Genomic DNA, 13,194 nt, shown 5'->3' on the forward strand with positions numbered 1-13,194 from the left:
TGTCATTTAATTGACATCACAGGTGTTTCCAAACTCATAATCAGTCAGTCTGCCTATTTAAAGGGAGACAAGTAGTCACCCTGCTGTTTGGTGAAAAGGTGTGTACCACACTGAACATGGACAACAGAAAGCGAAGGAGAGAATTGTCCCAGGACATCCGAAAAAAAATTATAGACAAACATCTTAAAGGTAAAGGCTATAAGACCATCTCTAAACAGCTTGAAGTTCCTGTGACAACAGTGGCTCATATTATTCAGAAGTTCAAGACCCACGGGACAGTAGCCAACCTCCCTGGACGTGGCCGCAAGAGGAAAATTGATGACAAATTGAAGAGACGGATCGTTGGAATTGTATCCAAAGAGCCCAGAGCAACCTCCAAAGAAATTAAAGGTGAACTCCAAGGCCAAGGTACATCAGTGTCAGATCGCACCATTCGTCGTTGTTTGAGCCAAAGTGGACTTCATGGGAGACGACCAAGGAGGACACCACTGCTGAAAAAAACTCATAAAAAAGCCAGACTGGAATTTGCAAAAATGCATGTTGACAAGCCACAAAGCTTCTGGGAGAATGTCCTTTGGACAGACGAGACCAAACTGGAGCTTTTTGGTAAGGCACATCAACTCTATGTTCATAGACTCAAAAACCAAGCATACGAAGAAAAGAACACTGTCCCTACGGTGAAACATGGAGGAGGCTCAGTAATGTTTTGGGGCTGCTTTGCTGCATCTGGCACAGGGTGTCTTGAAAGTGTGCAAGGTACGATGAAATCTGAAGACTATCAAGACATTCTGGAGAAAAATGTGCTGCCTAGTGTCAGAAAGCTTGGTCTCAGTCGCAGGTCATGGGTCTTCCAACAGGACAACGATCCAAAACACGCAGCCAAAAACACCCAAGAATGGCTGAGAGAAAAGCGTTGGACTATTCTAAAGTGGCCTTCTATGAGCCCAGATCTGAATCCCATTGAACATATGTGGAAGGAGCTGAAACATGCCATTTGGAGAAGACACCCATCAAACCTGAGACAACTGGAGCTGTTTGCTCATGAGGAGTGGGCCAAAATACCTGTTGACAGCTGCAGAACGCTCATTGACAAATACAGAAATCGTTTAATTGCAGTGATTGCCTCAAAAGGTTGTGCAACAAAATATTAAGTTATGGGTACCATCATTTGTGTCCAGCCCTATTTCATTAGTTTGTTTTTTAAATAATTATGTTAATCAACAATTCAAAAGTGATGGCTGATTTTGATTATTTAATTTTCAATAAATTTTTATTTATTGTTACTTTTGTGAGTTTCAAGTGATTTCAGTGAGAAATGTGGGTTTTTCCTTCTTTAACTGAGGGGTACCAACAATTTTGTCCACGTGTGTAATTCTATTCACCACTCATAGTTTCAATAAATAACATTGCCAAGGTGTAAAAACACTTATTGTTTGGACAGTTCACAACAGCATTGACTTGAACATTATCAACAATCTTAAATTTAAAAAAAAAATCATTATAAATGTACAGATATATCATATGCAGGTGTGAGTTTAGGTTACTATTTCTCAGGTTGTGGCATTTAATGCACACAGGGCAGCAAAATGGGTCCTGTTTCATTCAGCTTGGAGCAATTACATTTTTGTGAGCTCATTTTGTTCTTTGAAATCTAAAATTACACAGTTGAGCTTGTAAAAGTCAATGTTCCACTTTATTAACTGTTGAAAGATTGGCATAGACAGAACTAATGCAGGTTAATGTAACAGTTCTGCAATAAATACTGCTTCCAGAAAGATTTCTGTTTCCAGTTTTTGTTGAAAATATTTTCAAAATGTGTTGTTAGAACTGTATGATCATTTTAGAGGATACAGTTTGAGGTGTTGTGTCACTGTGGAGTGTTTTAACTGTGTTTCTATTATTTACTGTTGCCTCACCCACGTGCTCTGGAACTTAAAGAATGTTCACCATCCAGGAGTTTTGCAATTCTAAGCATTTTTGATGATTGTACATTATATTAATGACAAGTTTAAGAAATAAAAACAAGCAAAAGATATTTATTAATAGTCAGCAACACAGTCAGACATTTTTATGGGGTGGCCAGGCTTAAACTGATAGAAACTAATATCTCAAATCTCTCTAGGCTGAACAGTTACATTTTTTCGATACATTTATTGATCCCTTATGCAGGTATGACATTTAGAAATACACCTTGAGAACACCAAGCTTTTTCATTTCTGAAATTTGGAATAGTTAGTCAAAGTTACACTCTTTTCACTTCTATTTACTCCACTTCTATGAGTACAGCCAAAGCCCTCTAACAGGCTTCACTAGTGGTTGTGTGAGGTGGACAGAAGTTTGCCAAGACTGTAGCCTAAAGAGGCCAAGAGCATCTTGGAGTCACCTCTTGGCTCTACATCAGTTAATATTTAAGGCAAAGATAACATTTTTGGTAAACATAACGTTTGTAGCTGGACTATTACTGGAAGCCTTCAAGTCTTTTCATTTTACAGTGTAAACATCACCATGCAGGAACAAATTTAACTGAACCACCTCTTGCCCTGATGACGGCAGCACACCTCTGAGACATTGACAAGATCAATATCTGAAGGTAATCAGGTGAAATTCCATTGTTCCAAACATGAACGATGGCGTCCTGAAGTTCATGGAGGGTCTTTGGTCTCTTTCTGCCAACTGCAGATGTCAGAAGATGCCAACAGTTCTCTATAGGATTAAGGTCCGGGCTGCTTCCTGGCCATTTTAGAGTTTTAATGGACCGTTCTTCCATCCATTTCTTCACCTGTAACGCATGTAAACACATTACTGTTTAGTCTCTGAATCAGAAATGAAGCAGGAGTAACTACAGAAGTGCCTAAATCAGTCAGGCGTCCGTAAACACCACAGAGAGCGTGAAAGTTGACAGATGTACACGCAGATCTCAAAGTGTTCACAAGAGCTGAAATTTAGTTTGTTGCGTCCAGCTGCTTGTAGGAGTGGAGGAGACCTGCAGTGTCAAAGAGCCATAGGATTCATTTGATTCTCTTCAAAACAAAAGAGGAGCATGCATTCACGCACAACTCAACAAAGCGACAACTTTATAAATTACATGCTTAAAAATTATCCCTGACCTGGAGACAGGATCGATCAGGGTTTATCGGTGAGTAAGTCTGTGTATTTTTCTACACTTCAGATAGTTGAGTTGCCACATAGAGTCTCAGCTTTTCAACTAAAGTTAGAAGGGTGATTCAAAAACTCCATCACAACTGAACCTTTTTTTTACTGTGAAACTCTGACCTTTTCATAAATTTGAAACATTTCTTCATCATTTTAAGCTTTCTTTACTTTGAAGATTTTTCTGTTTTGCAGTAGAATATATGCAACATTATGTTCAAGAAACTACCAAAATATGGCAACGGGCAGCCTAGCAGCAATGAAAATAAACTTTATTGCACCATAAGTTGGTATAGTTACAAAATTATCATCACACATGAGCAGACACAGACTTCTTGCTGCCACTACAGCATTTATTCTTCACTAATTTGACTAATGGTCACATATAAGACTAAAATTGTAACTGTTCTCGTATTAGTCTGTGCACATTAGATAATAAAAGCTGCAAAATAAAGCAGTTTCTTGATTTTCATTTTGATTACATACATTACTGGTCAAATGTTATAGAACGCCCCAATTTTTCCAGTTTTTTATTGAAGTTCAAGTAGTTCAAGTCTAATGAATAGCTTGATATGAAACAAAGGTAAATGGTGAACTGCCTGAGGTTAAAAATAAAGGTAAGGTTACCCCAAACTGAAAAATAATGAGAACAATTATACAACAAGAAGTTTTGCCAAACTTGGACCGCCCGCGACAAAGATGACCCCTGTGACCTTGAAAATGAGGTCACGGTCACCAAATTCGAACTTGACCTGTGTCTTATTATGGTACACCTGTGTACCAAATATGGTGAGGCTACATCAATATTTGATCGAGTTATCGCGCGGAAACCAAATTGTTACAGACAAACACGCAAGCAAGACCATGCAGCTGAAAACAATACCTTCCGGCAAACGCAGTTTTGCCGGGCAGTAAAAAGGCCTTTTTCAGGGAACAAGAAATAGGTTAACAACTTAAAGCTATTGAACAGCAGTGGAGGTTGATCAAGCCTTGAAAGTTGGTGCTAACACATCCTACAGGTGTTCCGAATTTTCTTAATTACTTCCAACCCCCTCTGTCTGCATAAAGTGGTGTTAGAACACACCGTGGCACCAAACCCTCCAGAGCATTATTTGAACAGCATTTTCCTGCAGAAAGTAGTGCCTTTCGATGAAAATGGGGAGGAATAGGCAATTAACAGTAGAGGAGAGACAGACCATCATAACACAGAGAAATTGTGAAGACAGTCAAAGTGTCAGTGAGTACAGTTTTCTTCAACATCAAAATGCACTCTGACACTCGAGGAAACTCTCACAGGAAGAGCTCTGGAACACCCAAAGCCACAATAGAATCAGAAGACAAGTTTCTAAGAGTCAACAGGTTGGTGATAGGTGGCTCACAGGACAACAGCTTCAAGCACAGCTTAGTCTCAGTTTCAACTGTAAGAGAAGACTTTGAAGTGCAGGCTTGACAGGTCGAGTTGCAGCAAGAAAGGAACTGCTAAGATGTCAGAATAAGAAAAAAAAGGCTTGCCTGGGCCATGAAGCATTGCCAATGGACTACTGAAGACTGGAAGAAGGTATTACGGAATGATGAATCAAAATTTGAAATCTTTGGTTCATCACGCAGGATTTTTGTACGCTGTCGAGTAGGAGAAAGGATGGTTCCTCAGTGTGTGACATCAACTGTCAAACATGGAGGAGGAAGCGTGATGGTCTGGGGCTGTTTTACTGGATCCAGGGGTCGGTGATTTGTACAGTGAGAGGAACCCTGAACCAAAACGGCTACCAAAGCATTCTGCAGTACCTCTGGTATGTTCCTAGTTGGTCAGGGGTGCATCCTACAGCAAGTTAAAGACCCAAAACATTAGACCAAGCTATGCCAGAACTACCTTAGGGAAAAAAAGAAGAACAAGATGGTGAGCTTGAAAACATGGAGTGGATGGCACAGTCTCCAGACTTAAACCCTATGGAGCTGGTTTGGGATGAACTGGACAGAAGAGTGAAAGCAAAGTAATCTACAAGTGTCACACATTTATGGGAACTTCTGCAACAGAGTTTGGAAGAACTTTCTGAAGAATGTTTGATTTCCATTGTGGAAAGAACGTAGCAAGTGTGTTCAGCTGTTATATCTGATGACTATTTTCATAGGTCAAAAGTTTTGAATACATTTTGGTTCCTAAATTGTTTTTTTTTAACCTAATTTGTTTATTTGCTCTATGCTTTTATTTCAGAGTACAATGAGACACAAACATGCATCATTCCCAATTTTTAAAAAATTGAAAAATTGGTGTGCTCTAAAACTTTTGACCGGTAGCGTATAAAGTTTGTTGAAATACTAAAATTCGGTTTTGGTTTTTGTGTGCCACCCCAAGATTTTTAGTGGCTCCATCTGGCCCCCTCATAATAAACATCTGGAAGTATACTCACACTTTTAGCTCGATGACAGGGAGTACAGTCTTTCTGAAAGATACACTTATTTGGCAGTTTGAAATGGTCCTTAATGGTTGGCAGCAGCTTTTCCTCCAGTATAGCCAGGTATCCAGTGGTATTTAAGGACCCATCTACAAACTGCAGGCGACCTACTCCATGATAGGAAATGCAGCCCCATATCAACTGACTGGTTGGGAATCTCACCTCCAAACAATCTGGATCTCCACTCTGTCCATCAGCCACACGGAGGATGAATCTCCTCTCATCCGAGAAAATGACAGACTTCCAGTGCTCAGGCGTCCACTCCACATGCTCCTTGCACCAGTTTAGCCGCACCTTTTTTATTTTTTTCTGTGAGGAGGGGCTTCTTCTTCTTCTTCTTCTTAGGGCATCTGCTCCTCAGGAGGCGTCTCCTGACCGTCACTGCACTCGCCACCACTCCCGTATGTTCCTCCCATTCGCGTTTGAGCTCGAAGGAAGACGCGCTGCGGTTTTTGAGGAACAGGCGCTTCAGAACTCGGTCTTGTTTAGCCGTAGACACGCGTTTGCGTCCCGTTCCTTGTTTCCTCGCTGCAGAGCCGGTGTTCTTGAGTTTGGAGAGAAATCTGCTCACTGTCGACTGATTGCAAGACACTCTTTTGGCGATGTGACGGGTGGAGCATCTCTCCTCGTGTAGAGCAGCAATAGCAGTCTTTTTCTCTTGCGTCAACTGCGCGTAACTGGCCATCCTGACCAAAGCAAAGGCTGCAACAGCTGTGCAATGAAAGTGCATCTCATCTTAAAGTGCCATAGTAGCAACTCCAGCAGCTTTATAGCTGTATTTCTTACAGATTGCATCAGATAAGACTGACATGGGTGGGTGATGATGTAAGGTTGCATCAGCTGTGAATTTCAGTCATGTAAACATGCTCTGCAAGAGTTGCAGTTGTATCAGGATGGAGTCTGGAGAACTTTTCATTTTGTTTTCCATTTGAACAACTTGAGGGGCTGGTGGGATCATTAAGGACTGGAAACTCAGATCAGCCCAACTTTATATTTCAGAGTAACATGAGTAGAAAGTGTGAGTTACCGAGCTTTAAGTAAAATAAGGTCATCCAGCCCTGTTTCTATATGTAGCACATGATCCACATTAATATCACAGTAACTGCATGATAGCTTGTTTGTTATGATTTAGTCACTCTCCCATAAAGCTTTGATGCTTGTAACTCCATTAGGGAAGTCATAGCTGTCTTGCTGGCCACCCTCACTAGTGTCTTTCTTGCATGGTCACTCAGTTCTCTGCTCTGTCTTGATTTTTGCGTATTTTTTTTTCCATTTCCTAGCGATGAATTTAACTGTACTCAAAAGAGAGACTGGGAAATTTTCCTGTATCCATCCTATAACTTACACATTTTAAAATAATCTTTTCATTGAACTGCTTGGGAAGCTCTTTTATCTTTACTGTGCAGTTATAGCCAGGAGCATTGCTGCACCAGTGACTTTGTAATACAGTTACTTGAAACACATTCACTACACTCAAATATCTCCATTTTCACTAATACACAATAAGGCTTCCAGCGCCATTGCAGTTTCTGCATCTGTGTTGAATTAGGTGAGTCACTTTAAATGAGGTGACTACTTATGCACACATTTTACATATTCTGTTTTCATTAATTCACAGTACTTTGCGAGAATTTGTTTCCATTCTGATACAAATGTCTTTTTTTTTTGTAAATTCTTGACAAAACAGTGCAACTAAATCCAGCATTATTGGGTCTTTAAAAGCAATAAAAGGATATTTCCAAGGGATGAGAATGCTTTTTATAGGCACTGTATGGCTAACAGACTATTACTTCATTTTTAATGAGTTTATCTGACAGTAATTTGAATGTTTTAAGGGGAAAAAGTTCACCTATGAAGTTTCAAAACCTAATACCCCAAATAATTAATTGATAAATGCTGTCTGTGTAGCTTGTAGCAATGGAAACTTTGTCTATGTTTAGCCTAATGGGAATCTAACCAACAAGAGAATATATCTTGTCCTCCACCTCCTCTAATCTCTTTCCTGTATCTCGTTGCCTTCATTTTTTCATCTTGAAAGACCTTCTTTTACTCAAAGCATTCTATTCTTGCTTTAATGAATTAATCATCTGGCCACCAATAGATACCAACAATGACAAGTGCTGCAACCATTATGCTGTGTCTGTCTCTGCTCACACAAAATACATGCGTGCCAAGTAAAACAAAGTTCATCCGCTGCTTGAATGACACACAGAAGACCCAAAACATGGATCAGAACAGAAGACTTTCATGCCCATTTAGAATGACAGATGAATAGAGCAAGGCCACATTTTCATCTTTCTTATTTTGGGGCTATAGCCTCTGACGCTCAGGCCTAGCAATGCCAAAAACATTACATTATAGCCAAAAATGTTGTGGAAAGGTTGCAAATACTCTCATTTTGTAATAATTTGAGACCATTTAACATGCACTACCAGTCAAAGGTTTGCACACGCCTTCTCATTTTATAGTTTTTCTTTATTTTCTATTTACATTTTAGATTCTCACTGAACTATGAATAAACGCATATGGAATTATGTTTTATATTTAACTTTATCAAAATAGCCACCCTTTGCTTTGATTACTGCTTTGCAAACCCTTGGTATTCTCTCGATGAACTTCCTGAGGTAGTCACCTGAAATGGTTTTCACTTCACAGGTGTTCCTTGTCAAGGTTAATTTGTGGAATTTCTTTCCTTCTTAATGTTGTGTTGTGCAGAAGTCAGGTCGGTCCACAGTTGACAGCCCTAATTGACAACTGTTAGAATCCATATTATGGCCAGAACCGATCAGCTAAGTAAAGAGAAATGACAGTCCATCATTACTTTAAGAACAGAAGATCAGTCAGTCTGAAAAATTGCAAAAACTTTGAATGTATCCTCAAGTGCAGTCGCAAAAACCATCGAGTGCTTCGATGAAACTGGCTCATTTGAGCACCGCCCCAGGAAAGGAAGACCAAGAGGCACCTCTGCTGCTGAGAGGAAGATCATCAGAGTCTCCATCCTCAGAAATCACAAGTTAACGGCAGCTCAGATTACAGCCCAGATAAATGCCACACAGAGTTCTAGTAGCAGACACATCTCTACATCAACTGTTCAGAGGAGACTGAACCAATCAGGCCTTTATGGTCCAATAGCTGCTAAACTATGACTAATGAAAAGCAACAAGCAGAAGAGATTTGTTTGGACCAGGAAAGGCAAGGAATGGACCTTAAACCAGTGGAAATTTGTGCTTTGGTCCGATGAGTCCAAATCTGAGATCTTTGGTTCCACCTGCCATGTCTTTGTGCGACACAGAAGAGGTAAATGGATGGTCTCTACATGCATGGTTCTCACTGTGAAGCATGGAGGAGGAGGTGTGATGGTGTGGGGGTGCTTTGCTGGTGACACTGTTGGGGATTTATTCCAATTTGAAAGCAGACTGAGCCAGCATGGCTACCACAGCATCCTGCAGCATCATGCCATCCGATCCGGTTTGTGTTTAGTTGGACCGTCCTTTATTCTCCAACAGGACAGTGACCCCCAAACACACCTCCAGGCTGTGGAAGGACTATCTGACCAAGAAGAAAGTGATGGAGTGCTGTGTCAGATGACCTGGCCTCCACCTGACCTAAACACAATCCAGATGGTTTGGGATGAGATGGACCACAGAGTGAAACCAAAGGGCTCAGCATCTCTGGGAACTCCTTCTGAAATGTTATTCACTTGTTCCCTGAATGGTTACATTTTCATCCATGGTGTCTGAATTCCCAGTAAAACCAGTAAGTATTTTTTGTTATCTGATTCATACAATAAAATTACACTGTAAATTGTGGGCTCTGTTGTAGACTGTTGCCATACAGGCTTCTTTTCTGTCACTTTCTTCTGTTTCTCCTTCTCTTTCTCGATTAATGCAGAGCTGATGGAGCAGAATTTGATTACAAGATCTGTTTAGCTGGTGCAGGCTTACTGAAGGTCTGTGGAGGGCTGGAAAGAAAACAAGCTTCATCAATTTGCCTGACAGATGGAAGAAACACAATTTAAATGTGTCTCCAATATCCTGATGTTCAAAGAAAGTGCATCACCCCTTTAAACTGTAAATGTCATCCAATTCTCAGTATTACATGGTGTTATTTCTTAAGGATTGCATCAGATAAGATTGACATGAGTAGGTAATGATATAATATTTCGTCAGCTGTTTAAGAGCTGCAGTCGTTCCTTGCTGGTGTCTGGATGGAGCCTGCTGAACTTTTCACTTTGCTTTCCATTTAGAAAGATAAACCGAAGCAACTCAAGGGCTTCTGATAACATTTCAGCCATAAATGCCATGTGTAAAACTCTTGCAAATGCTCATTTTGGAATATTTTAAAAGCACCTGTCAAATATTAGTTACTTTTGCCTAAATTATAAATAAATATCTACTGGTTTTGCACTTTCCTTGAATTTATTGTATGTCTGTGTGCGTGGGCGCTTCTGTGAACGTGTATTTGTAGGTGTTACATCTGTGATGCAACAAGCTGCACACACACATTTGCATTCACTTCCCCTCTTTTCCATGTGCTGTATTGTATGCATTTGTTGTATTATGTGTCTTTATGTCATAGGCACTAATGTGTATATGTGTGTGTGTGCAAACCCTGGGGCCTCTTTTGTCCAAATCCTTGGTTCATGAATGAGGTCTTTGGTAGCAGCAGCCAGCAGGCACCCCTGCTTATATTCACCATTGTGAGAAGAGCCTCAGCTAACAAGCAGAAAAAGAGAACATTGCCTTTCACTAACAATGTGTGTGTCCTTCCAGCATCATCTCAATTTGATTCCATTAAGGGCAGAGAAACGTCCCCAAACCGTCTGCCTCTGAGCACAACCGTGATTAGGGCTGATTACCTGTTTTGATTGCTATCATTATCCATCCTTCGCTCTATTTGATATTAGCAATTTGGAAATTATGAGGGCAGAGCGATATTGTGCATAATATAGAGAAACAGGAGCCCTTAAGCGTGATCATATCATCTGATTCTGCGGGACCCTCCCACACACATGTGCAGCTACAACAGGATGCCTCTAGCCTCAACCCTTAACCACACAGTTTCACAAGCACAAGGTGTTGTTTCCATCATCTCAGGGGTAACTGCACTGACTTAGAGTTGTTTGTGGAAATATATATACAATGGCAAACAGGGTTTAAAGTTCCAGTATTTACAATTTTGCTCATATTTGACACTTAATGATGGACAAAAAGGAGAAACAAGTAAGAAGTTAGGAAGTATATGTAAAAATCAAAAAGGGTAGCCTTAATGTTCAATTCAGTCACGTTCTATAATACAGTAGCTTCACTATAAAGCTACAATTTAATTTAGACAGACTGGGTAAGGAGAGAGGAATGAATACAACTGATTAGATTAGACAGTTTAATCTCATTCAGGAGGCAACACTGCTTGTTAAAATCTGATGTGAAAGATTGCATTTTCTTTGCAAAATCATAATTACATCCTCTAAAGTGCATCAGCTTCTTCAGGCAGTCTGAGATTGTGAGATAAAAGAGTAGTTCAAGACAATAATATGTTTTTCTGCGGTGCCATTTGAGCTACAGATGGGCTACAAGTATGTCTTATAAGGGAGGGATGGAACACATTCTCCCCAGAAGATATTTGGATGTTTTGATAGTGGTAGAAAGCAATTCAATCTCCTTAAAGGTATTCAGCTGAGTTAAGATACGCATGTGATTAATATAATATTCATACTCATCAAATCCTTCACTCACCCCTCGTGCCCTTTGGATGGAGGCACCGTCATCCTGGAGGAGAGCCATCCCACCAAGATAGAAATATTAATCACAGGATGAGAGTGATCACTCAGGTCGACTTTGTATTGATTTGCAGTCACCTTTCCCTATAGAGGGACAAGTTTCTCTTAAGCAAGCCAGAAAAATTTCCTCCACAGCATAGCAATGCACCCAGATCCCCCCGCTATAGCTTCGGTTTTCTCCTTTAATTTGTCATCCGTCTGTTGGTTTGGCTGGCACTCCAAAAACTACCAGAAGAGGGCATAATCGTACCTTGCTCTCTTGGTTAGAATGTCTAACTAAGAGATCATAGCACCAAAAATCTCCAAATCTGACAAGTCCAAAATGTGTGTTTTAAGTCCGCTTGTAAGTAAAAACAATGGATGCATCTTGAGACGGGATCGGAAAATATCTGAGCTTTCCTGCTCCAACTAAAAGCATACTATGGAGAGCTTCACATCAAATAAATCTGCCTCAATATGTGCTCTAATTCATTTTCTCATTTAGTTCTAGCCATGATCAACGGCAGTCATTATCTGATAGTAGGTATTAGAGATCAGTCCTTTCTGAGGTGTTTCTAATAACGTCTTACATGGGAGGTTAGGTTATGAAGGAAACTGTGTGATGGATCTGAAAGCAGCTGAAGGGATTTGACGAAGCCACATCACATTTCTTGCAAAAAGTGTCACAGCTGAAATCCATCCTAGATGTCTCTGAAACGCCTCGTCGTCCTTCTTCTCCACTGTGAAAAGGTCAAGTCCACTGTTAAAGGTGGGAATAAATGATTCCTCCTAATAGGACCCAGCGAGGAAGCTGTAAAAAATTGAACATGAAGGCGACTTATCCTAACCCTTACCCGAAACTTCACCCTAAAATTCAATGATTTACGCAGTGGGGACCTGGTTTTTTTTTGCCTCCCCCACCCACACACTCACACAGTTCAAGCTGCCTCTGAATCCCACTCTTGCTTTGCCTCAGTGAAAGAAATGATAGAAAAACTGTGATTAAAGAAAAGTCTGGAAGCAAAAAAAACTAATTGAATGTGTATGGTGTATTTGTGTGTGTGTGGGATTTGAGTGTGTGGGCTTCTTAGTGACTGGGGCTAGTCTCTGACCCTTTCAGGCATTGATGGATGTTTGTGAATATTTGAGATTCCTCTTCGAAAGCCTCTGGCAGAACACAGAGAGACATCAGAGGATCTAATACCTCTGTTCTGAATACTGCACGATCCGCTCGCATGTGCGCGCGCAGTGCTTGAATTTAAATCAGTGGTGGAAGAACACGGCTTTTACACTAATGGCTCGGGAAGAGAGGGAGCATGAATTGTTTGTTGGACGTCTCGGCAAGAGGAGAGATTAAACCGTTTGTCTGCATAAGTGCTCATCTTCTCTCCCAGTTGCTTCCAGAACATGGTGAAAGGAAATGTGATGTAAATGTGGGTCCTTTTCTGAGTCAGTGTTTCAATTTTCACACATATCTGCACTGAGGTGAGTGTATGTGTGTGTGTGTGTGTGTGTGTGTGTGTGTGTGTGTGTGTGTGTGTGTGTGTGTGTGTGTGTGTGTGTGTGTGTGTGTGTGTGTGTGTGTGTGTGTCAAATGCAAAGAAAGATTCACGTTACAGTTCTATTTCTTTCATTTCCACAACAACTTGCTTAGCTGGTGTGAGTGTATGTATGTGTGTGTAGCCGTGTGTGTGTGCAGATGACATCAGCTTTTGGAAAACATATCACTCAAGCTGCTCTTGGAAACATTTCATTTTTTTCTATTAATATATTTTCTTATTTCGGATGTGGAAATGAATAAGGAAAAAAGCCTGTAACAATGAAGAGGGTGGT

At 40.5% G+C, this 13,194-nt stretch overlaps 1 long non-coding RNA gene across 1 annotated transcript; it reads right to left on the reverse strand.

The window, feature by feature from the left end:
- Positions 1 to 2,020: 2,020 nt before the first annotated feature.
- LOC110954826 (uncharacterized) lies at positions 2,021 to 7,209 on the reverse strand. Its single transcript, XR_002595949.2, has 2 exons — positions 5,559 to 7,209; positions 2,021 to 2,779 (listed from the first exon to the last, which is right to left on the reverse strand). It is a non-coding gene; the product is annotated as an uncharacterized LOC110954826 (long non-coding RNA).
- Positions 7,210 to 13,194: the final 5,985 nt, after the last annotated feature.

Source organism: Acanthochromis polyacanthus, chromosome 14 (genome assembly GCF_021347895.1).
Source record: "Acanthochromis polyacanthus isolate Apoly-LR-REF ecotype Palm Island chromosome 14, KAUST_Apoly_ChrSc, whole genome shotgun sequence".
In the NCBI taxonomy this organism is placed as follows: domain Eukaryota; kingdom Metazoa; phylum Chordata; class Actinopteri; family Pomacentridae; genus Acanthochromis; species Acanthochromis polyacanthus.